This window comes from Primulina eburnea, chromosome 4 (genome assembly GCF_022965805.1).
Source record: "Primulina eburnea isolate SZY01 chromosome 4, ASM2296580v1, whole genome shotgun sequence".
In the NCBI taxonomy this organism is placed as follows: domain Eukaryota; kingdom Viridiplantae; phylum Streptophyta; class Magnoliopsida; order Lamiales; family Gesneriaceae; genus Primulina; species Primulina eburnea.
This window is the reverse complement of record NC_133104.1, coordinates 16,506,585-16,533,644: the sequence shown is the minus strand read 5'-3', so window position 1 is coordinate 16,533,644 and position 27,060 is coordinate 16,506,585.

Here is a 27,060-nt window from a genome sequence, read left to right as displayed (position 1 = left end):
TCAAATCTGAAACATTCGGCACAACCAGACGATTATTCACATACAAGACGCTATCACGTACCTGATACTCCGATCGATGCCCTGTTCTGACCATCATTACTGATTTCTGTATATTCTGATCAACTTTCTGAGCTGCCTTAATTCTCATAATCAGCTCTGGTTCTACTTGCACCGTATAGAGTCTCAACGGTCTATATTCTGTTTCAAATGCTAATCCAGACAAACAGAAGTTTTCTATCAAATTTGAAACACCGATCGTCGATAAGGATAAAGAACATACCTTTCGACTTAGTGCATCAACTGCTGCATTAAACTTTCCCGTATAGTATTTGATTTCACAATCAAAGTCTTTAAGCAAATCCAGCCATCTTCGCTGTCTCATATTCAATTCGGATTGTGAAAACAAATATTTTAAACTCTTATGATCAGAATATATCTCAAACTTTTCACCGTAAAGGTAGTGTCGCCATATCTTTAATGCAAAGACAATGGCTGTCAATTCTAGGTCATGAATACTGTTTCAATCCTCCTCTGATCATCTTAATGCTGATCTAGAATCGGTGCTGATCCAGTCTCAATAAAACATATTACTATATCAAAGCAGATAAGCAAGTAACATGTATTAAAGCAGTAAGACATGCTAGCATTCAAAAGCAGGAAAGAAACCTCAATCTACCCCACTCACTAGCCTCTTCTATCTCAATCTAAAGGATCTATCGCTATGATACCACCTGTTGTGGGGACCCGGACGCTAATCATCTTCTTAATCGTCATTTGGACTAATTTAATCAATTAAATTAAACAGGGTCTAATTTTTTTTTTTTTAAATGCGGAACGTAATGGAATCAAACTCCTATACATATCAGTATAAAAGTATAAATCTAATACATCATACAATCATTTACATCTCAGGTTCAACAACTAACTATCAAGTGTTTAAATCCTATCTCTAGTCCAAGTCCGTATTCTCCACTCTAATCTCGATCTTTCTTCACCTCTGTGACCCTGAACCTGTCCCACCTGTTGTCATGCACACATATAGACAAGACAACAGCCGGATAACTCCGGTGATATATAAATATCCCAGTAAATATCCCAGTATAAACAATGTACCAATGCAATCTTATAAAACATATATAAAAGCATAAACAATCATTAAAACATGTATCCAATCTGACTACATGAATCAATACGAATCTGTATTTAAGTCAATGACTTGTTATCTTATCTTAACTTTTTTCTGACATAGGGATCCCGATCTAATTTAGACTTCGGCATGCTGTATCGAATGTCTACAATAGAAGTCGATCTACATCTAAGCTCATCGATACACCGTAAGTCTAGAGTCTCAGCGGTTCTGACAAAGACTCGGCGGTTCTGCCCTAGCTAGGCTGATCTGCCCTAGACTCAAACTCTGGCTCTGCTATCATTCAATAGACTAAACATATCAATCTGATAATCTGCAAATATCAATGCAATAAAATAAAGTATGTGATTTTGGAAAACTCAAGTCAAACATAACTTGAGTTGTGCAATCCTGAATCAACATTTATTTATACCTTTCTTGTTGTCGCTCTGATACAATCGAAGTCTTGACTCAAAGTCTGTCACTATTCAATCTGGCAATGACAATATACTGTATCAATATTCTAATCAAATTCCGACATCTCTTTCTTATCAAATTCTGACGGTACAACAGTACAATCCTGCGATACCGGTGATACCACACCAGTATATACTAATTCCAATAATTGACAATCAACCACCGTACAAGTATGACATCAATTCTAGTCAATCTCATTCTGAAAATCATAACAATTCCATATTCAGTCCGTTTCTTAATCTGACTTCGATTCTACGTTGTCTAACATGTCAAGAACAACATATATGACGTGTATTCAATTCCAACAACATCATAATTTCAAAACATGTCAAAACATAGTAAAACGTATGTCCAGTTGTAGCCTACGTTGATAGGAACACAGTACTGAAGTCAGATTCAAAATCAGACGGACAGATTTTGCACAATCACGATCCTAAGCTTCAAGGGCAATTTTGATAGCGTTTCTTTTGATTTCCCATTTCTGAAGGATTATAAGGTTTGTATATATATATATACACACACACACATACATGCAATAAACCAAGTGGCTCGGTGTGCCTACTGCACGTCTCGCTCATATGCGCGACCACCTTCCGTGCATATGCGCGAGACATTCTGTCTCGGTGCGTAGCTTCACGGAGACTCGCGCATATGCGCGACACCTCTTGGCGCATGTGCGCGAGGCCTTCGCTCGTTTTTGCCAGATCTCTGCCACCCTCACGCATATGCGCGAGAGCTTCGTCCTCGCACATACATATCTTTATATCGAATTCAAACCGTGTCCCGATTAATGCTCTTATAATCATGTCAAATTATTAATCAATAATTACAGATTATTATGATCAAATTCTCGGGCATTACATCCAGTGTCTTGGCAACTCATCCTGTGGGGACCCGGGCTCTAACTCAATTCTCCTTGGGATTAATTGGATCTTTGTTCGAAAATGTGGGTCATAAAAAAAAAATTCTTTTAATAATATGATAAACAAATGTATATAAACATGCACAAGGTTTTAATCCATTTTATTTCAACAACATAAATCCATGTCTTGTTTCATTTCATATATACAAACTAGTGTTCAATACCAACTACAAACCACATGTAGTACATGTCTAGTAAGAAACCAATAGTAATCTTCTTCTACGCCCGTAATCTCCACGCTATCTCGATCTCTCATCTCTGTCAAGTTCTTCTGGACCCTGACCTGTCCCTCCTGTTGTTATGCACACATAGAGACACAACAACAGCCGGAAACTCCGGTGAGAACAAATCCCAGTATAAAACAGGTATACATGCATGTCATGCAATTTCATAATAATTCATAACACATGTTTCAGAAATTATGACACATTAGTGAGTACAGATAAAATAATTCGACTCTTACTCTTTAACTCGACTCATATCTAAATCTAGGGATCCCGTTGTAAATAAGACGTCACAGTCTGCCAACTACCCTCCAATCGGGGTGATGGTATGTCTTATTCATAGACTTCGGTCCTGTCTGTATCGAATGTCTACAATCGGAGTCAATCTGCTCCTATGCGTCGATATCACCGAACATCTAGAAATTTGGCAAATCTGCCAATGACTTTCCTATCTTAATGCTTGAATATAAATCTCTAAACAAAGCATAAGCATAACAAAATATAAACAACAATCTAGTATGTTATTTTGTGAAAATCAAATCAAATCTAATTCGAGTGGTATCTTGCCGAATTCACATGAATTATACATTCTCGTCGTTGGAATAAATCGAAGTCTCGGAGTCGGGATATCCACTCTGTCAATCTTAATCTAAAATGGCAATGTATAGACGTATTCTATCAAAATACAACTCAGAGCAAGCCTTGTACAAATCATTATTCACTCCAGGTACATTTTTGACGGCATAACGGCGTGATCTCGCGATACCAATAAATTCAAATCTCAACATATATCAACAAGTCAAAATCTTCAACTCATAATCAGCACAATATACTCGTTATCATCTTTAAATCTGCATATCTCAGAATATATATATGCTGGAAATCGAGAACAATCATATACGGTATTATTTCTTCGGTCCGTTTTCAATTACCCTATGTCCAACATATCAAGAACACATACTAACCATCATATCATAATTCTTTCAACACATAGATCTCGAAACATTCTGGAATTGAACAAAACTTACATTCCTAGGTAGCCCTTGCTGAGAGGAGCACAAATATACCCTCAGATTTAAATTCGGTTGGTTGATTTCTTCAAAATAAACACTATAAGCTTGAAGGACTTGAGGAATATTTCATGTATGCTCTCGGTGGGTTTCTGAAATTGTTGTGCTTAAATGAAGACAAAACTTGATATATGCATGGTTAAGGACACATGTTTCATTCTTTGTTCCACATGCAAGACCACGGGTGCACTCCCTCTGGACCGCGGGTGCGCTTAGCTCACGGCACCACATTCAGAAATTCAAAAATAGCGACCGCGGATGCGCTCTTGTTTACACCACGAGTGCGGTGTTTTTTCGGCAACACATTCCAAAATTCAGGGTAAATGATCGCGGGTGCGCTACTTCATGGACCGCGGGTGCGGTGACCTTACTGTACCAATATCATACTGTAGTGACCCGTTCCAGAATCACCTACTAATCAAAAACTAAGCATGCAACTAACTTAATTAACAATAATCAGAGCTAACAGCGGAAAAGTCAACAACAATACCGATTATACAACTTAATCGAAGTCTAGAATAACTCAAAATAAAATATCCAATACAATCATATCGAATCAAAACAATACCGATAAACTAAACCAACCAGCTACTCAACGTCCTCCTCCTGCTCCTCCTGAGCTGTCCAACCTGAGGCCTGTCCCGTGGGAATGGGGTGTCCAAGAATAAACAAAACCGAGGACGTGAGCGATAAGAACGCCCAGTACAAAAGTATGAGTATACAGACCTATATGAAATGCACATGCTATGATCATGATACCGGGGTAGTCAAGAAACAGGAATCACAAAGGATCTCAAAATGCTCAGTCTAGAGGCGCCAAGTGGATAGTGCCGCGCGGTCCAACCTCTGGGTCACTGCATCCACTACAAGACAGACGTGGACCTAAAATGTCCCGGACCACCGAAGCCCTCCCGACCCGTCGGCCACTGTGTACTCTCGGTGTCCATGCGTCCACAAGACAGGGCTGAGCGGCCCCAAGATATAGCTTATCTCGAAAGAGATACAGCTCAACAGTAAAGGCTATCTCAAAGGAGAATACGGCTCAACATGAAATGCAACGTGCAGTAATAAACGTGACATAATAGCATGCATCATATGACATATATCAATGCACCACATAATCATGCAACACATATAAGAATGTATACTCAACCAGGATATCTCGGATAGTACTTTCGTACCTCTATCACAGCAAGCCTAGCCTTACGCAACACCGCTAATCAGGTCTAGCACAAGCCTACGCATCAAAAGCACCCAATGAACAATACTACCATGCTCAACTAGCAAAACCAGTACTCCCTAGTACTACCAAAGGTTTAGGGTTTACCTTCGTCCGTCGACAGCCCTTTGATGTCGATTACCTTGAAACTCAGGCGCCGCTACGCTACTACTCCTGGCAGCTCTTGGCTATCGCTCGACCAACAACTTAACCCTGGAAACCTTCCAAACTTTCCAAATGAGAGAAAACTCAAGAAATTGGCAAGTCAAAAATGAGAAATCCGAGCACTATTTATAGGCCATGTTCGGATCCTCCGAACAACACTTCGGAACGTCCGAACGCTACGTGTCCATTGGCTCTTGACAGCTCATGATCGGATCCTCCGATCATACACTTCGGACCGTCCGAACATGCACGTGTCCAGCTGCTCTTGACACCTCATGATCGGATCCACCGAACCTACACTTCGGAACGTCCGAACTCCCACGTGTCGATCAACTCTTGACACCTAATGATCGGATCCATCGAACCCACTTCGGACCTTACGAACTCTTCGGTGCTTCCGAACCCTCTTCGGTCCGTCCGATCATGACTCGGTCAAAATTACACCTTAAACCTTCTTAATCACCATTACTCCGTTAATTACCCAATTTGGAATTCGGGCTACTACATTCTCCCCCCCTTAAAAACGATTTCGTCCTCGAAATCAAGTTTAGAGAATGAACAAAACGAAATAACAACATCATTACCCTCAAAATCTAAAGGACAACCCATCACTAGACGCTTGGCTAAAACCGAATGATCCATCGGAGTAGAAACGGAAAGAATGACGTCTATGATCGTCCTGGTCACCCCATCGACCTACACTCCCCTGACTACTCCCGTCACCAAAGTGGTCAGCCATTGCTACAACATAGAATAGGGAAAATGGTCAACGAAAATCCCAAAACAGAAATCTATATCCCAAAATCGTACGCATGCTCTGATACCATAAATGTAGTGACCCGTTCCAGAATCACCTACTAATCAAAAACTAAGCATGCAACTAACTTAATTAACAATAATCAGAGCTAACAGCGGAAAAGTCAACAACAATACCGATTATACAACTTAATCGAAGTCTAGAATAACTCAAAATAAAATATCCAATACAATCATATCGAATCAAAACAATACCGATAAACTAAACCAACCAGCTACTCAACGTCCTCCTCCTGCTCCTCCTGAGCTGTCCAACCTGAGGCCTGTCCCGTGGGAATGGGGTGTCCAAGAATAAACAAAACCGAGGACGTGAGCGATAAGAACGCCTAGTACAAAAGTATGAGTATACAGACCTATATGAAATGCACATGCTATGATCATGATACCGGGGTAGTCAAGAAACAGGAATCACAAAGGATCTCAAAATGCTCAGTCTAGAGGCGCCAAGTGGATAGTGCCGCGCGGTCCAACCTCTGGGTCACTGCATCCACTACAAGACAGACGTGGACCTAAAATGTCCCGGACCACCGAAGCCCTCCCGACCCGTCGGCCACTGTGTACTCTCGGTGTCCATGCGTCCACAAGACAGGGCTGAGCGGCCCCAAGATATAGCTTATCTCGAAAGAGATACAGCTCAACAGTAAAGGCTATCTCAAAGGAGAATACGGCTCAACATGAAATGCAACGTGCAGTAATAAACGTGACATAATAGCATGCATCATATGACATATATCAATGCACCACATAATCATGCAACACATATAAGAATGTATACTCAACCAGGATATCTCGGATAGTACTTTCGTACCTCTATCACAGCAAGCCTAGCCTTACGCAACACCGCTAATCAGGTCTAGCACAAGCCTACGCATCAAAAGCACCCAATGAACAATACTACCATGCTCAACTAGCAAAACCAGTACTCCCTAGTACTACCAAAGGTTTAGGGTTTACCTTCGTCCGTCGACAGCCCTTTGATGTCGATTACCTTGAAACTCAGGCGCCGCTACGCTACTACTCCTGGCAGCTCTTGGCTATCGCTCGACCAACAACTTAACCCTGGAAACCTTCCAAACTTTCCAAATGAGAGAAAACTCAAGAAATTGGCAAGTCAAAAATGAGAAATCCGAGCACTATTTATAGGCCATGTTCGGATCCTCCGAACAACACTTCGGAACGTCCGAACGCTACGTGTCCATTGGCTCTTGACAGCTCATGATCGGATCCTCCGATCATACACTTCGGACCGTCCGAACATGCACGTGTCCAGCTGCTCTTGACACCTCATGATCGGATCCACCGAACCTACACTTCGGAACGTCCGAACTCCCACGTGTCGATCAACTCTTGACACCTAATGATCGGATCCATCGAACCCACTTCGGACCTTACGAACTCTTCGGTGCTTCCGAACCCTCTTCGGTCCGTCCGATCATGACTCGGTCAAAATTACACCTTAAACCTTCTTAATCACCATTACTCCGTTAATTACCCAATTTGGAATTCGGGCTACTACATTCTCCCCCCCTTAAAAACGATTTCGTCCTCGAAATCAAGTTTAGAGAATGAACAAAACGAAATAACAACATCATTACCCTCAAAATCTAAAGGACAACCCATCACTAGACGCTTGGCTAAAACCGAATGATCCATCGGAGTAGAAACGGAAAGAATGACGTCTATGATCGTCCTGGTCACCCCATCGACCTACACTCCCCTGACTACTCCCGTCACCAAAGTGGTCAGCCATTGCTACAACATAGAATAGGGAAAATGGTCAACGAAAATCCCAAAACAGAAATCTATATCCCAAAATCGTACGCATGCTCTGATACCATAAATGTAGTGACCCTTTCCAGAATCACCTACTAATCAAAAACTAAGCATGCAACTAACTTAATTAACAATAATCAGAGCTAACAGCGGAAAAGTCAACAACAATACCGATTATACAACTTAATCGAAGTCTAGAATAACTCAAAATAAAATATCCAATACAATCATATCGAATCAAAACAATACCGATAAACTAAACCAACCAGCTACTCAACGTCCTCCTCCTGCTCCTCCTGAGCTGTCCAACCTGAGGCCTGTCCCGTGGGAATGGGGTGTCCAAGAATAAACAAAACCGAGGACGTGAGCGATAAGAACGCCCAGTACAAAAGTATGAGTATACAGACCTATATGAAATGCACATGCTATGATCATGATACCGGGGTAGTCAAGAAACAGGAATCACAAAGGATCTCAAAATGCTCAGTCTAGAGGCGCCAAGTGGATAGTGCCGCGCGGTCCAACCTCTGGGTCACTGCATCCACTACAAGACAGACGTGGACCTAAAATGTCCCGGACCACCGAAGCCCTCCCGACCCGTCGGCCACTGTGTACTCTCGGTGTCCATGCGTCCACAAGACAGGGCTGAGCGGCCCCAAGATATAGCTTATCTCGAAAGAGATACAGCTCAACAGTAAAGGCTATCTCAAAGGAGAATACGGCTCAACATGAAATGCAACGTGCAGTAATAAACGTGACATAATAGCATGCATCATATGACATATATCAATGCACCACATAATCATGCAACACATATAAGAATGTATACTCAACCAGGATATCTCGGATAGTACTTTCGTACCTCTATCACAGCAAGCCTAGCCTTACGCAACACCGCTAATCAGGTCTAGCACAAGCCTACGCATCAAAAGCACCCAATGAACAATACTACCATGCTCAACTAGCAAAACCAGTACTCCCTAGTACTACCAAAGGTTTAGGGTTTACCTTCGTCCGTCGACAGCCCTTTGATGTCGATTACCTTGAAACTCAGGCGCCGCTACGCTACTACTCCTGGCAGCTCTTGGCTATCGCTCGACCAACAACTTAACCCTGGAAACCTTCCAAACTTTCCAAATGAGAGAAAACTCAAGAAATTGGCAAGTCAAAAATGAGAAATCCGAGCACTATTTATAGGCCATGTTCGGATCCTCCGAACAACACTTCGGAACGTCCGAACGCTACGTGTCCATTGGCTCTTGACAGCTCATGATCGGATCCTCCGATCATACACTTCGGACCGTCCGAACATGCACGTGTCCAGCTGCTCTTGACACCTCATGATCGGATCCACCGAACCTACACTTCGGAACGTCCGAACTCCCACGTGTCGATCAACTCTTGACACCTAATGATCGGATCCATCGAACCCACTTCGGACCTTACGAACTCTTCGGTGCTTCCGAACCCTCTTCGGTCCGTCCGATCATGACTCGGTCAAAATTACACCTTAAACCTTCTTAATCACCATTACTCCGTTAATTACCCAATTTGGAATTCGGGCTACTACACATACCCTACTGCCTCCCAACCGCAGGTGCGGTAGAAACCGAAGCGCGGGTGCGGTCTCCCTTTATTCCTAAACTCTAACTTTCTGCCCGTGGTGCGGTAGAAAATGGGGTGCAGGTGCTGTGATTCTTCCATGCAACACCTCATAATCTCGTCTTATCAACCTACAATTCTCGGGCATTACATTTCTCCCCCTCTTAGATAAGATTTCGTCGTCGAACTCGCAGGCAATCAATTAACGTATGTACAAGAAATAGTATGATCAAATTGAATAAATACTCACATCATGAGAATAGCTCGGGATATCTCTGTCTCATCTCTGATTCTGCCTCCCAAGTCGCTTCTTCAGTGCCATGACGACTCCACTGGACTTTCACAAGTGGAATAGTCTTCGTTCTGAGCTGTTTTTCTTTTCGATCCAGAATCTGTAATGGTTGCTCAAAATAACTGAGTGTATCGTCAAGCTCGGCCTCGTCAGGCTGAATGACATGAGAAGCATCAGGCATGTATCTACGCAGCATCGATACATGAAAAACGTCATGTATCCCATAAAAAGAAGGAGGAAGCGCAAGTCGATATGCTTGATCGCCAATCTTCTCCAGAATCTCGTACGTACCGATATATCTAGGAGACAAATTCCCGCGTTTGCCAAATCTGACAACGCCTCTGAAAGGGGAAATCTTCAAAAGTACTCAATCTCCCTGTTCAAATACTAACGGTCTACGTCTGATGTTCACATACTTGGCTTGTCTGTCTTGCGCCGTCTTCATTCTTTTCTGAATTATCTTTACTTTCTCAGTCATTTCACGAATCATATCAGGTCCAAGTTCTGGTACCTCGGATATATCATCTCAATACAGCGGAGATCTGCACTTCTTTCCGTATAAGGCTTCAAACGGTGCCATCTCGATGCTCGTCTGATAGCTGTTGTTGTACGAGAATTCACAAAGTGGTAGTGATTCTTGCCAACTAGTGCCAAAATCTAACACTACAGCTCTCAGCATATCCTATAAAGTCTGGATAGTCCGCTCTGACTGTCCGTCCGTCTGAAGATGATAAGCAGTACTCAGGTGTAATGTCGTACCTAAAGCCTGCTGCAAACTGTGCCAGAAATGTGAAGTAAATCGAGGGTCACGATCTGATACGATAGACTTTGGCACACCATGCAATCTGACAGCCTCTCTGATATATATCTCTGCCATCTGATCATGTCGGTACGTCATTCTGTTCGGAATAAAACAAGCTGATTTGGTCAATCTGTCAATCACGACCCAAATCGCATCACAACCCCTGGATGATCGTGGTAACTTCGTAACGAAAACCATGGAAATGTGATCCCATTTCCATTCAGGAATAGACAAATTCTGAAGTAAACCTCTGGGTTTCTTTCTCTCGGCCTTCACCTATTGGCAATTCAAGCACTTAGACACAAATTCTGCAATATCTGAATTCAACTGTTTCCACCAGAATTGTGTCTTCAAATCGTTATACATCTTCCTGCCACCAGGATGAATACTGAACCGACTACAATGCGCTTCTGAAAATATCTGTTGTTTCAACTCTGGAACATCTGGCACTACAAGACGGTTATTCACGTACAAAACATGATCATGTACCTGATACTCCGAAATATGTCCAGCTCTGACCATTTCAATCGACTTCTGAATATTCTGATCATTTCTTTGTGCTTCTTTGATTCTCATAATCAAATCTGTCTCAACTTGAATCATAGCAAGTCGTAATTGTCTGCTATCTGTATCAAATGCTAATCCAGACAAACAGAAAGCTTTAACTAAGTTCGAAACACCTATCGTCGATAAGGATAGAGAACATACCTTTCGACTCAAGGCATCTGCTGCTGCATTAGACTTTCCTGGATAGTACTTGATCTCACAATCAAAGTATTTCAATAAATCGAGCCATCTACGCTGTCTCATGTTTAACTCTGACTGAGAAAACAGATACTTCAGGCTTTTGTGATCAGAGTAAATCTCAAACTTCTCGCCATAAAGATAATGACGCCAGATCTTTAGTGCAAATATGATAGCCGCCAATTCAAGGTCATGAATTGGGTATCGAATCTCGTGTGACTTCAGCTGTCTCGAGGCATACGCAATTACATGCCCTCGCTGCATAAGAACACATCCTAGCCCTCTGTTAGATGCATCACAATATACAACGAAATCACCCGTACCTGAAGGTATCGTCAACACTGGAGCACTGGTTAGTCGTTTCTTTAACTCCAGAAAGCTAGACTCACAGGCTTCAGACCACACGAATGGCGCATTCTTCTGTGTCAACTGGGTAATCGGCTTCGCTATACTGGAGAAATCTTTAATAAATCGTCGGTAATACCCTGTTAAACCCATGAAACTGCGTATCTCTGGCACATAAGTCGGTCTCGGCAACTTAATCACATCTTCAACTTTACTCGGATCCACAGAAATAGCGTCTCTAGATATGATATGACCCAAGAAGACAACCTGCCTTAACCAAAACTCACATTTTGACAGTTTGGCATACAGTTTCTCATTTCTCAGTGTCTGCAACACAATTCTTAAATTCTCGGCATGCTCATTCCTACTCTTGGAATACACCAAAATATCATCAATAAAAACGATAACAAATTCATCAAATACCTCTGAAAAATGCGGTTCATCAGGCTCATAAACACCGCTGGAGCATTCGTTAAACCAAAAGGCATGACAATAAACTCGTAATGTCCATACCTGGTTCGAAATGCTGTCTTCGGTATATCAACATCTCGGACCCTCAGCTTGTGATATCCGGATCTCAAATCAATCTTTGAATAAACGGAGGATCCCTGCAACTGATCAAATAAATCGTCGATACGAGGCAATGGATATTTGTTCTTTACCGTTGCCTTGTTCAGTTGTCGGTAATCAATACATAATCTCATCAAACCGTCTTTCTTTCGCACAAATAGTACTGGAGAGCCCCAAGGAGATACACTTGGTCTGATGTAACCCTTGGCCAACAGATCTTCAAGCTGTGCTTTCAGTTCTTTCAGTTCAATAGGTGCCATTCTGTACGGAGCTTGAGATATAGGAATTGTACCTGGTATGAGATCAATGCTGAAATCAACCTCTCGAGCTGGAGGTAACCCTGGAATCTCGTCTGGGAATGCATCAGCAAACTCGCGTACCACTGGCAGGTCTGCCAATGCTGGGCTCGCTTTCAGTAGATCTAGTGAATATACAAGGAATCCCTTGCTCCTTTCTGCAATAATATAGTCATCGTCAAAACAGATACTAAGGGAATCCGAGATCTGGAACCCTTACCGTAGAATTTTCACTCATCAGCCATCTCTGGTCTGAATCTGACAATCTTCTGGAAACAATCTACAGTGGCTCTGTACTTGGTTAACATATCGATACCGACAATATAGTCAAAATCAGCAAACCCAATCACAATACAATCTAAATCAATCTCGTGACCCTCAAACTGTAGTATACAATGTCTAACTGAAGTCACAGATATAAGACCACTTCCCAACGGAGAAGAAATAGACACTACAACAGATAATGACTCGACATGCAATGAATGCAACAATGCAAAGCGCTCAGATTTGAAATTATGAGATGCACCCGTATCTATCAATACATAGGCAGGATAACCGCAAAGAAAACAGTTACCTGCAATCACATCATCTGGTGCATCTTGGGCTTGTTCTTCAGTCAATGCAAATACTCGAGCCTGCTATCTGGGAGGTTGGCTCACAGTCTGGATACCTCTGGCTCTAGGCTGTGTGTGTGTAGGAGTGGGCTGAAAAGAATGAACAGATGAAGCTTGCCTCTCAGGCTGAGCTACAGAACAAGATGCTCCTACACTCTGAGCTTGTTGTACACCTTTCTTAGGACAAACCCTGGCGAAGTGTCCCTGCTGTTGGCAGATGTTACAGCGACCCATCACCCCTTGACACTGCTCGGTGGCATGTCTGCCTCCACACGAACTGAAATACACACCAGTATACTCTGTACTCTGGCCAGGTGCTCTCTGTCGTGATCCGCTGGAGCTCGACGAACTGCTCCCTGATCTCTTGAACTGTTTGCCCTTTGCTTTCAACTGGTCTTTCTTCCCGCTGCTACTACCAACACTCTCGAATTTGGAAGGTGGTTGAAAAGAGGGTTGTGGCGGCCTCGGAGTCGGAGCAACATAAGAAGTACTTCGTTGCCTAAGCAACCCATCTTCTGCCCCCTTGGCACGGTTCAAGGCCTCTGAAAAGCTGTTCGGTCGACCGGTATTCACCAAGGTAAAGATTTCCGGATTTAGGCCATTGATAAACTGATCTGCCATGGCCTCGTCACTCTCGGCAACGTGAGGAGCAAATCGGAGCAATGTCGAGAACTTAGCAAAATATTCTTCGATATTCAATTGTCCCTATCTCAAATTAGCAAATTCAGCACCTTTGTCTTTTCGGTAGGACACAGGGAAGAATCGCTGATAGAACACGGCTTTAAAGGCTTTCCACGTGATCTCCGTGCCGCGATGCTCTCTTCGTGGTCATCCACCAGTTCTTTGCCACTTTTTGTTGTTGATGTCCAACCAATTTCACTAGCCGTTCATCAGTGTACTCAAGCGAATCAAAGAGCATTTCAATATCATCAAGCCAGCTTTCGCACTCAACTGCACTTTCGGTGCCCTTCAGTGTCGGTGGTCGAAACGACTGAAACCTTTTCAACAAAGTCTCCATCAGAGTAGCGGTCACATCCATCAGATCATTGGATGTACTGCCCTGTTCTGGTGCTCGACCTGCTGCTGGTTGCGGTACTCGTCGAGGAGGCATATCTGATTATCAAACGGATTAGTACACAATCTATACAATCTGTCTCAGCCCTCCTCTGATCATATACCTCTGATCCAGAATTGGTTCTAATTCAGTCTTTCCAAATACATGCTGTAATCAATTCAGTTAACAAACAACACGTAATAGGGAAAGCCATAAATCATGCTAGAACACAAAAGCAAAGAAGACAACTCGCTCTACCCCGCTCATTCTTTTCTATCTCAGCCTAAATGATCTATCGCTCTGATACCACCTGTTGTGGGGACCCGGGCTCTAACTCAATTCTCTTTGAGATTAATTGGATCTTTGTTCGAAAATGTGGGTCAAAAAAAAAATTTCTTTTAACAATATGATAAACAAATGTATATATACATGCACAAGGTTTTCATCCATTTTATTTCAAAAACATAAATCCATATCTTGTTTCATTTCATATATACAAACCAGTGTTCAATACCAACTACAAACCACATGTAGTACATGTCTAGTAAGCAACCACTAGTAATCTTCTTCTACGCCCGTAATCTCCACGCTATCTCGATCTCTCATCTCTGTCAAGTTCTTCTGGACCCTGATCCTGTCCCCCCTGTTGTTATGCACACATAGAGACACAACAACAGCCGGAAACTCCGGTGAGAACAGATCCCAGTATAAAACAGGTATACATGCATGTCATGCAATTTCATAATAAATCATAACACATGTTTCAGTAATTATGACACATTAGTGAATACAGATAAAACAATTCGACTCTTACTCTTTAACTCGACTCATATCTAAATCTAGGGATCTCGGTGTGAATAAGACGTCACAGTCTGCCAACTACCCTCCAATCGGGGTGAAGGTATGTCTTATTCTTAGACTTCGGTCCTGTCTGTATCGAATGTCTACAATCGGAGTCAATCTGCTCCTATGCGTCGATATCACCGAACATCTAGAAATTTGGCAAATCTGCCAATGACTCTCCTATCTTAATGCTTGAATATAAATCTATAAACAAAGCATAAGCATAAAAAAAATATAAAACAACAATCTAGCATGTGATTTTAGGAAACTCAAATCAAATCTAATTCGAGTTGTATCTTCCCGAATTCACATGAATTATACCTTCTCGTCGTTGGAATAAATCAAAGTCTCGGAGTCGGGATATCCACTCTGTCAATCTTAATCTGAAATGGCAATGTATAGTTGTATTCTATCAAAATACAACTCAGAGCAAGCCTTGTACAAATAATTATTCTCTCCTGGTACAATTTGACGGCATAATGGCGTGATCTCGCGATACCGATCAATTCAAATCTCAACATATATCCGTTAGAGTAGGTGTCCGTCGAGCCAAGTGTTGGCCGAGTGTTCAAAATGAAACTCTATGTATAAACAATCTTTATTTTAATAATATTTGAAATTATTATTTTGGCACATCTTTATCTGTATACCCATGCTAGTTGCATAGATAAAGCCCTTGAATATATAAATAGTAGAAAGAATATGAGATGCTCATATGATGAGTATCATGAAACTCATATTTGGAATACTGTATATTCTAAACAGTTCCTAGTCGATTCAGCCGCGGTTAATTAGGATATAGGCCGCTCGAGTTAGAGACTAGTATCTGCGATATGAGTACCATGTTTCATTGGTAGGGGACATTGTGATGTCCGATCATGCAGATAGGTTCTCCTGGTAGAGTGTACTGAACAACCCTCCATAAAAGACTTTCCAAGTGGTTCTCACTTATCGAGTGGAAAAGTCATAGTTTATGGTTGTACACCATTAGTCCTTATGACCCGGGACAACATTGAGACTTTATGTGCTAGAATTACACTTTGACTTGTTTACCGACTCTCATGGGGTCATCAGGTGGCAAGGTTGGGTGTTCTGTCGAAACATGTAGGAGTCGATGCATTGTAGTCGGGGACTCACCGCTTACCTTCGGGTATGGACATCCTATGTGTTATCATGTGTATGTAGGTTGAAATAACTGATCAGAGTATGGTGGTAATTATGAAAGGGGTTTCATAGATTACACCATCGATGCAACTACGACATGACACATAGTATCGATTCATTGACAACTCTCGATATACCAATGGTTGTCGAATCGATCGAGATATATGAGTTGAAGGGACCGTCTTGTACGCTAACCATAATTGAATGGTTCTTGCAGGCACTATCATTTGATACCTAGGGAATCATATAAGCGATGCTGCTAGGCATTTAACATGATTGGTTGGATACTATCAGACTTGAGTTCTGACGTTCTTATTATCAAGGGGTTGATAAGTAAGAATGGAGCAATTGGGGTATTCTCGTATAAGGACATGTTTAGTCCGAATCACATGGAGATGTGAACCCACGGCTAGTTGTATCAATGAACCATTGAGGGCCACACAAGTACTGGCTTTCTAGATCCCGTTGAGAAGTAAAATAGTTCAATGTGTTGAACGGCTTATAAAGGAGTTTATAAGCGTAAGGAAAAATAGAAGTATGACTTCTATAAGGAGAATGTAACTTTTAATTTGAGGAAGTGTTCCTAAATTAAAAGTTGGCCAAACGAGTAATGTATTTGAAAATTGTGATTTTCATATACATTATTATGGACTAAATTAAATTAATTCAAGTGTTGAATTAATTAAACACTAGTGGGCCTAGTAGAGTCCAAATAATTAAATTAATTCAAGTGTTGGATTAATTAAACTACATTGGGCCGTGTAGAGCCCAATTAGAAATAATTATTAAACTAGTGGGCTTGAGTAAAATCAAGTAAACTTTAAATGGTCTCAAATGTGTTTGAGACATTTAAAATAAAAGTCCATGGGCCTTGTAATTGGGAGACAACTTTTTGCATGTCCAAGGCATGGCATGCTTTGGGACAACACAACTTTTCCCACAACCAAGACTAGTTTTCCCTCCTCCCATTTTTGAATGCAATGGCCGAAATTTTGGGATAGAATTCTCCAAGTTTTTCTCTCATTTTTCTTCTTCAAGTGTTGAGGAAAGGAAATTCTTCTCTTTGAAAAATGCTCAAATTTTTCTAGTGCAAAATTAGAGTGGTTCTAGCTAGTTGGTGGTGGGCTTAATATTTGAGCAAGGTGGGCTCAAAGTGAAGCTTGTAGATTGTCATCCTTGAAGAGCTTAGTTGTTTATCAACTAAGTTGGAGCCATCATCAACCTCAAGAGGTTGATAGGTGACTATTTCTAAACACCCTATGTATGATATTTTGGTGTTTTATTGTATTTGCTACACACAATATCATGGTGGCCGAAAATTTTCTTGTAAAAATTCGATTTTTAAACTTCCGTTGCGCTTCCGGTCACCGTAACCGAGACCATTCAAGTGGTATCAGAGCTATGGTTACGATTTTGTGTAGCAATTACAAAATATTATATTGAGATTGATTTCTAACCGCATGAAAACAATATTTTGAAACAAAATCAATGCCACCTTGGGTCACATTTTGGCAGCTTGTTGCTGCCCATTTCGGGCAGCCCAAGCTGCCCGAGGGGCTGCCCGAAATCCCTATGATTTAATAAAAAAAAAAATTTTTGTTGCCGGAATCCGACGACGGAGCTCCGGCAACGGCGATGAAGACTAGGGTTTCCGAAAGTGTTTTGGATTATCAAAGTGTCATGGGTCTTGAGTTGTTGGGCCATTGGATGGCTAACATATTTGTGAATTTTTAATGGGCCAAAATGTTTTTGGTGAAAAATAAGTTTTTGGGCCCTTAAGTTTAAAATTACAAAAGTTGTAAATATTTTCTCATAAAAAAAATAATTGAAGTTGGACTTTAGTTATTTATAGTAAATTGTGATTTGCAAGAAATTCGGTTATAAATAAATTAATTTGAAAGTAGACAAAGGTGATTGTATACTTTGTTAATTTAGTTTATAATCGTGGCGGTTAGTAACTGGATCAAGACATATAATATTGGATCAATTAATTATTGTGATAATTAACTGATGGTGTATGATATGTGATATTATGCATGAAAGATGATCAAAAGCCCAAGCCCAATTTGCTAGGTGTATGCTAGGATATTTTGTGTTGAATGATTGTAATAATTATCAATTTATAAAGTGGGCTTGGTTTATGGCCCGTTCCCACCCCATGAGGTGTATCCCTATTTGCCATGGATATTTATTTGTAAATATTAGTATAGTGGATGATCAAGATTGGAAGATGGTGGCCATGATGATTATGAAGATCGAAGACATGTAAATATTGGAAGCTAATGCAATAGTTGCATTTGCATCCCATGCATTTCCCTAGGATTGGACCTAGGCCCATGTTTAGATCACACGGGCCATTAGTTTTGGGGCGATTGATCATCCTTGTTTTGTTTACTGTTTATAATATATGCATGATATGTTATAAATAATGAGTATGTGCGTTATTATTATGATAATAACAAAGTTGCATGAATCCGGCAAACATACGATCAAACATGGCGAGCTTTTAAAATAAAATTAATGATGAGACCTTTCAAAAATAAAAACCCTCATTTTGAATAAGATTCAAAATTAATATAAATCCCGAAAGGGGAATTATAAATTTGTTTATAATTTCCTTGTCTTCCATCAACAATGGGTGCATGATGAACTCTACCCGTACTCGGGGCTCGGCTCATATTATTGGGGAGCTTTGGGTGACGGAAAGCTGTGACATTCATTGACATGGTGATGTGAACTACGTGGAACTCCCATGATTTCGGCTCATATTATTGGGGGAACTCATGCGACCGTCCATTAAGGTTCAACATCGATGGGTAAGGCTTGACACGTGAAGATGAACGACGTCATATTATTGGGTCCTAATCAAACGTGAGACAAAAGTTTACGTAAAGGGTTGCATTGTGATGCAATTGGAAACTACCTTTTAGGAATTATGATTGGCTGATATTATTCGGGATCATAATTCGCTAATTGGGCCTTACGTAACTGCTGAGGAAAGGAGTTTCCCGTTTTCTCTAGAGGGTAGTGAAAGATGTCAAAACAGTGGGAGCAAATATTTATGAAGTAAAAGTACAAAATTCATATCTTACTAAATATTTTAAAATAGTCATCAACATTTATCTGTTTTTACTTTTCAGTACAAATTGACAATGTCTTCGATTCGCAATCCGATATCTGCAATACTCGACAAACACATATTAACTGGACCTAATTACCTCACTTGGCTAAGAAACCTGAAAATCGTCTTGAATTCGGAAAGGGTAGCATATACACTGACTGAGTCGTCCCCTGTTGAGGCTCCGACTGACTGCACTCCTGAGGAATTGCAGGCTTACAAGGAATGGTGTGACCATGACTTGATAGCCAGGTGTTATATGCTTACTTCTATGAATGATGAGCTGCAGAGGCGTTTTGAGGATGCAAAGAGTGCTGCTGACATTCATTTGCATCTCAAGGAGCTCTCTGGTGAGAAAACACGGCCTCTTAGGCATGCTACCGTCAAGGAGCTGATCACTTTGCGCATGCGAGACGGGGCCTCGGTCCATGAGCATGGCCTGAAGTTGATTGGGCTCGTGGACAAGCTCGTTGGCATGGATCTGATCTTGCCTTCGGAGTTGACCACCGACGTGTTGCTGTTATCATTGCCTAGCTCATTTGATCCTTTTGTGGTGAACTTCAACATGAACAAGATGGAGCCGACCCTTCAGGAGTTGGTGAATATGCTTGTTACGTTTGAATCAACCATCAAGAAAGAGAAGTTGGTTCTTTATGTGGGTTGTTCATCTGGTACGAAGATTGATCCACATGGGAAGGGAAATAAGCGTTCTTTCCAACGTCCCAAGAAGAATGTGCCCTTGTTGAGGCAATCTCCGAATCCCGTTGTGGCAGCCATAGCAGTTAAGGCTGAAAAGACTAGTGATGTTTGTCATCACTGCAAGAAGCCTGGACATTGGAGGCGTAATTGCAAAGAATATCTTGCCCAGAAAGGTTCTGGAAACGGTATGTTCTAAATTGAAGTAAGCATTTCAATTATCTCTACTTCTTGGGTATTAGATACCGGTTATGGTTCACATCTCTGTAATGATTTACAGGTGATGGTAAGAAGTAGGAAGCTTAAGGAAGGTGTGACCTTCTAGAGGATGGGCGATGGAGCAAGAGTTGCTGCCAAAGCTATTGGAGATGTTTACTTGCTTATGAACAATGATTTTAAGTTAATTTTAAGAGATGTTTTGTTTGTACCGGATTTGGTGAAAAACATTTTTTCCATTTCTATGTTGATAAAGATGGATATTCTTGTTTATTTAGCAAATCTGTTTGCAACATTTACAAGAATGAATGTTTGATTGGTACTAGAGAACTTGAAAACAATCTCTATAACTTAAAATTGAAAGATATTCCACTAAATGTCCATTTAAAGGCAGACACCATATGAGATATGGATGGGTAAGCCTCCCAAATATTCTTGTCATAGAATATGGGGGTGCCCTGTTTATGGGAAGCAGGTAGTGGGAGATAAATTGGATAGTCGATCCATTTTATGTTACTTTGTGGGATATCCAAAGAATTCAGTTGGATATCATTTCTATCATCCCCAAGAAACAAATGTGTTTGTTTCTAGAAATGCAACCTTTTTAGAAAAGGAATTTCTATTAGATAGAAAAAGGGATATGATAGAACTCGAAGAGGTCAGAGAGACACCCACAATTATAGAACCCACACCCGAAGAGCCAAGAGAGGAGATACAAGCTCCTAGAAGATCCGAGAAAGTCTCGAGACCACCTATGAGGTATGGTCTGCTTCTTGAAGAGGGCCAGGATGAGCCTAACCTTGAATGTGATCCAAGGACCTTCAAGGAAGCGTTATCTGATGCCGATTCATCCAAATGGCTTGAAGCTATGGAATCTGAGATGAATTCCATGCATTCGATCCAAGTGTGGAATCTCGTGGATCCACCTGAGGGAATTGTTTCCATATGGTGTAAATGGATTTATAAGAGTAAACTTGGGGCGGATGGGAAGGTATTGCCATTCATGGCACGATTGGTGGCAAAAGGATATACTCAAAGACAAGGAGTTGACTTTGAGGAAACCTTTTCTCCAGTTGCAATGTATAAGTCGATAAGGATATTGCTAGCCACAGCTGCATGGTATGACTATGAGATATGGCAGATGGATGTCAAGATAGCCTTTCTTAATGGGGATATTAAGGAAGATATTTACATGTCTCAACCTGAAGGGTTTACATCTGTCGGAAGTGAGCATATGGTATGCAAACTTCAGAGATCTGTTTATGGTCTAAAACAGACATCTAGGAGTTGGAACCACAGATTCGACAGTACAATCAAAGAGTTTGGTTTTGCTAAGAATCCTGAGAAACCCTGTATGTATAAGAAGGTCAGTGGGAGTGTTGTGACATTCCTGGTGTTTTATGTTGATGACATTCTAATAATTGGGAATGATGTAGGAATGTTGCAATCAACTAAAATATGGTTAGCAAATAAGTTCTCGATACAGGACTTGGGTGAAGCATCTTTTGTATTGGGAATACAGATCTATAGAGATAGATCAAGAAGATTGCTTGGTCTCACCCAGTCCACATACATTGATACCATCGTGAAGCGGTTCTCGATGAATGAGTCCAAGAGAGCACATCTACCAATGTGTCATGGCGTGTCCCTATCCAAGTCTGTCTCCCAAGACTGATGCAGAGATAACGGCGATGACACACATTCCGTATGCTTCGGCAATTGGTAGCATCATGTATGGGATGATATCTACACGTCCTGACGTGGCTTTCGCACTAAGTGTAGTGAGTAGATATCAATCGAACCCTGGTCTTCCACACTGGAAAGCTGTGAAAGACATCCTCAAGTAGTTGAGAAGGACCAATAAATTGTTCTTGGTCTATGGGTGGAGAACTGAAATTGGAAGGCTATACCGACTCTAGCTTCCAAAGCGATATCGATGACTCGAAGTCAACCTCTGGGTTTGTATTCATGCTCAATGGTGCTGTTGTCTCTTGGAAGAGTTCCAAGCAAAACAATACTGCGAATTCCAGCACAGAGACCGAATACATTGCTGCATCAGATGCAGCAAGGGAGGTTGTTTGGATAAGGAATTTTGTCTAAGAGTTGGACGTCATTCCTAATGGAGTTGCTCCTCCCGGTGTTGTGTGACAACACGGGAGCTTTAGCTCAAACAAAGGAGCTAAGGTCTCATCAGAAGTTCAAACATATATTGAGAAAGTACCACATCCTCCGAGAGATTGTGGAAAGAGGAGAAGTGTCGATTGACATAGTCGGCTCCACAGATAATGTTGTTGATCCACTAGCTAAGCCTTTACCTGGACCATTATTCGACAAGCATCGCTTATCAATGGGTTTGAAGCATATGGGTAGTTGGCTCTAGTGCAAGTGGGAGATTGTTAGATTAGGTGCCCGTCGAGCCAAGTGTTGGCCGAGTGTTCACAATGAAACTCTATGTATAAACATTCTTTATTTTAATAATATTTGAAATTATTATTTTGGCACATCTTTATCTGTATACTCATGCTAGTTGCATAGATAAAGCCCTTGAATATACAAATAGTAGAAAGAATATGAGATGCTCATATGATAAGTATCATGAAACTCATATTTGGAATACTGTATATTCTAAATAGTTCTTAGTCGATTCAGCCGCCGCTAATTAGGATATAGGCCGCTCGAGTTAGAGACTAGTATATGCGATGTGAGTACCATGTTTCATTGGTAGGGGACATTGTGATGTCCGATCATGCAGATAGGTGCTCCTGGTAGAGTGTACTGAACAACCCTCCATAAAGGACTTTCCAAGTGGTTCTCACTTATCGAGTGGACAAGTCATAGTTTATGGTTGTACACCATTAGTCCTTATGACCCGGGACAACATTGAGACTCTATGTAATGCCCAGACTTTTGATTAATGTTTATGAAGTACTTGATAAGTATGTTATAAAATGAGAATTTTGAAGGAATGGCCGAGACAAGACCGCACCTGCGGTACTAACATCACCGCACCCGCGGTGTAAAGATAGAAAAATGAGTTTTGGGCGAAACCACACCGCACCCGCGGTGTTAGCATGACCGCACCCGCGGTCATTGCCTTTGGAAAATAATGAGGCTGCCGATGCGCGAGCGCACCCGCGCTGTTGTTCACGCCGCACCCGCGGTGCTGCATGCGAAGTGCCACCTTCGATTTTTATGTTGACACATGGCATGCTATATAAATACCTTGCATTGACACTTCATTTCATCATCTTCAAAAGGCAAGAACCGAGAACTCCCCTCTAAATTCCTCAAGTTCTTCATGGCTTTAAATTGAGCTTGTGCAAGATTTGTTCATCCGATTTTAATTCCGAGGTCGGATTCGTGAGATAGGAGATATTGGCAGACTTGCCAAAAAACTAGACGTTTCGGTGTATCGACGCATAGGAGCAGATTTGCTATATGTGCAGACCCTCGATACAGAGTTGACCGAAGTCTAGGAATAAGACGTACCGTTGCCCCGAGTGGTTGGGTAGGTGACAGACCGTCTTATTCATACGGGATCCCTAGATTAGAAAAGAGTCGAGTCAAGATTTAAATGTTGAATACAGATTTGTATTCTTCTACATGTTGTAGATTTTACATTCATGTTACTAGATATATGCTATGCTTTTGTACATGATTATTACATTGCATGCAAACATGTTTTATACTGGGATATGTTCTCACCAGAGTTATCCGGCTGTTGTCGTGTCTGTATGTGTGCATGGCAACAGGTGGGGCAGGATCTGGGTCTCGAGCTAGATGAGAGATTGACGATAGCGTGGAGATCACGGGCGTTGAAGATTTCTAGTGTTTTCCTTTTGACTTGTACTACTTATTTTGTAGTTGGGATTTGCACACTAGCGTATGATTTTACCAGACAGACATGTATGTACATTATGTTGTTTATTTAATTTAAAGACATGTTATGCTTTAATTTATACATTTGAATTAATGTTAAAAGCAAATTTTTGACCCACATTTTCGAACAAAGATCCAATTAAATCCCAAAAGAATTGAGTTAGAGCCCGGGTCCACACAACAGGTGGTATCAGAGCAGTAGGTTCTGTAGACTGAGATAGAATAGAATGAGCGGGGTAGATCGAGTCATCTTCCTTGCTTTTGAGATGTTAGCATGAGTTATTGCTTTCCCTATTGTATGTTGTTGTATTATCTGAATTGATTTACAGCATTTCAAGCCTGAATCAGAACTGATTCTCGATCAGAGTCTATGATCAGAGGAGGGCTGAGACAGATGATATTGATTGTGTACTAATCAGTTTGATAATCAGATTTATGCCGCCTAGACGTATACCACAGCCAGAGCAGGGTAGCACATCAGGTGCACAGATGGATGTTACCGCTACGCCGATGGAGACCTTATTGAAGAGATTCCAGTCTTTCCATCCGCCTACCCTGAAGGGCAGAGAGAGTGCAGTAGAGTGCGAGAGCTGGCTTGATGATATCGAGATGTTGTTTGAGTCTTTGGCATATACTGATGAGCGACGTGTGAAACTGATAGGGCATCAGATGCAAGAGGTTGCAAAGAGCTGGTGGTTGACTACGAAGAGAGCCTTAGAGCACCGAGGCATTGACATCACGTGGAAAGTTTTCAAAGATGAGTTCTATCAGCGATTCTTCCCCGTTTCCTACCGAAAGGATAAAGGAGCTGAATTTGCAAATCTGAGGCAGGGACAGTGGAACATCGAGGAGTATGTGGCTAAATTCTCTGCACTGCTACGATTTTCACCGCATGTGGCCGGGAACGACGAGGCAGTGGCCGAACAGTTCATCAACGGGCTGAACCCAGATGTATTTACTTTGGTGAACACGGGACGGCCTAATACTTTTTCAGAGGCACTGAACAGAGCTAAGGGAGCCGTGGCTGGCCTGATCAGGCAGCGAGGGGCTTCCTACGGTGTTCAGGGGCAGAGATCGCCACAGTCCACGACCGTACAATTTCCACCACCTCCTCCTCGTTTTGACAGTGGAGCTAGTGGTAGTGGCAAGAAGGAATTTTTGAAGGCGAAGGGCAAGCAGTTTAAGAAGTCCGGAAGTAGTTCATCGAGTTCGAGTGGATCTCGACAGAGAGGTCAGGGGTCAGATTATAGTGGCGCATACTGTGGTTCGTGCGGAGGGCGACATGCCACGGAGCAGTGTCAAGGAGTTATGGGACGCTGCAACATCTGTAGGCAACAGGGACACTTCGCCAGAGTTTGTCCCCAGAAAGGTGCACAATGATTCCAGATTGCAGGGTCATCAGCACCAGCGCCACAGATGGAGAGACAGGCATCTTCTGTACACTCCTTCCAGCCACCCTCCACACAGACCCAGCAGAGACCAGGAGGTAGTCAGACGGTAAGTCAGCCTCCCAGGCAGCAGGCACGTGTTTTTGCCCTGACAGAGGAGCAAGCGCAGGAGGCGCCAGATGACGTCATTGCAGGTAACTGTTTTCTTTGCGGTTATCCTGCATATGTGTTGATTGACACAGGGGCATCTCATACATTCATATCTGAACATTTTGCATTGAGACATTCATTGCCTGTTGAGTCGATGTCTACGGTAGTGTCTATAGCTTTTCCGTTGGGAAGTGGCTTGATATCTGTGACTACTGTTAGACACTGTATGCTTCAGTTTGAAGGGCATGAGATCGATCTTGATTGTGTGGTACTTGGTTTAGCTGATTTTGATTGTATAGTTGGCATAGATATGTTAACCAAGTACAGGGCCACTGTAGATTGTTTCCACAAAATTGTCAGATTCAGACCCGAGATGACAGATGAGTGGAAATTCTACGGAAAGGGTTCCAGATCTCGGATTCCCTTAGTATCTGCTCTGACTATGAGTAGATTGCTTCAGAGAGGAGCAGAGGGCTTTCTCGTATATTCAGTAGATCTACTGAAGTCGAGCCCAGCATTGGCAGATCTGCCAGTGGTTTGCGAGTTTGCAGATGTTTTTCCTGACGAGATTCCAGGGTTGCCTCCAGTTCGAGAGGTTGATTTCAGCATTGATCTTGTGCCAGGCAGTGTTCCTATCTCGAGAGCTCCGTATAGGATGGCACCGATAGAACTGAAAGAGTTGAAAGCACAGTTGGAAGATCTTCTGTCCAAGAGATATATCAGACCTAGTGTATCTCCTTGAGGTGCTCCGGTGCTTTTTGGTTAAAAAGAAGGATGGTTCGATGCGACTGTGTATTGATTATAGGCAGTTGAACAAGGCAACAGTGAAGAACAAGTATCCTCTGCCTCGCATCGACGACTTGTTTGATCAGTTACAGGGATCTTCTGTATACTCGAAGATTGATTTGAGATCAGGGTATCATCAGCTCCGAGTTAGAGATGTTGATATACCGAAGACTGCATTCCGAACCAGGTATGGGCATTACGAGTTTATTGTTATGCCTTTTGGTTTGACGAATGCGCCTGCGGTGTTTATGAGTTTGATGTACCGCATTTTTCAGAGATACTTAGATGATTTTGTAATTGTGTTTATTGATGATATTTTGGTGTATTCGAAGAGTTTGACTGAGCATGCAGATCATATGAGGATCGTATTGAAGACTTTAAGAAAAGAGCAGTTGTATGCCAAACTGTCCAAGTGCGAATTTTGGCTGAGACATGTTGTCTTCTTGGGGCATATTATATCTGGAGATGGTATTGCGGTAGATCCGAGTAAAGTTGAGGCTGTGATCAGTTGGCCGAGACCGATTTCTGTGCCAGAGATACGCAGTTTCATGGGTCTAGCCGGGTATTATCGACGTTTTATCCGAGATTTCTCCAGTATAGCGAAGCCTATCACCCAGTTGACACAGAAGAATATGCCATTTGTGTGGTCAGAAGAGTGTGAGAGCAGTTTTGTAGAGCTGAAGAAGAGGCTGACTAGTGCGCCTGTCTT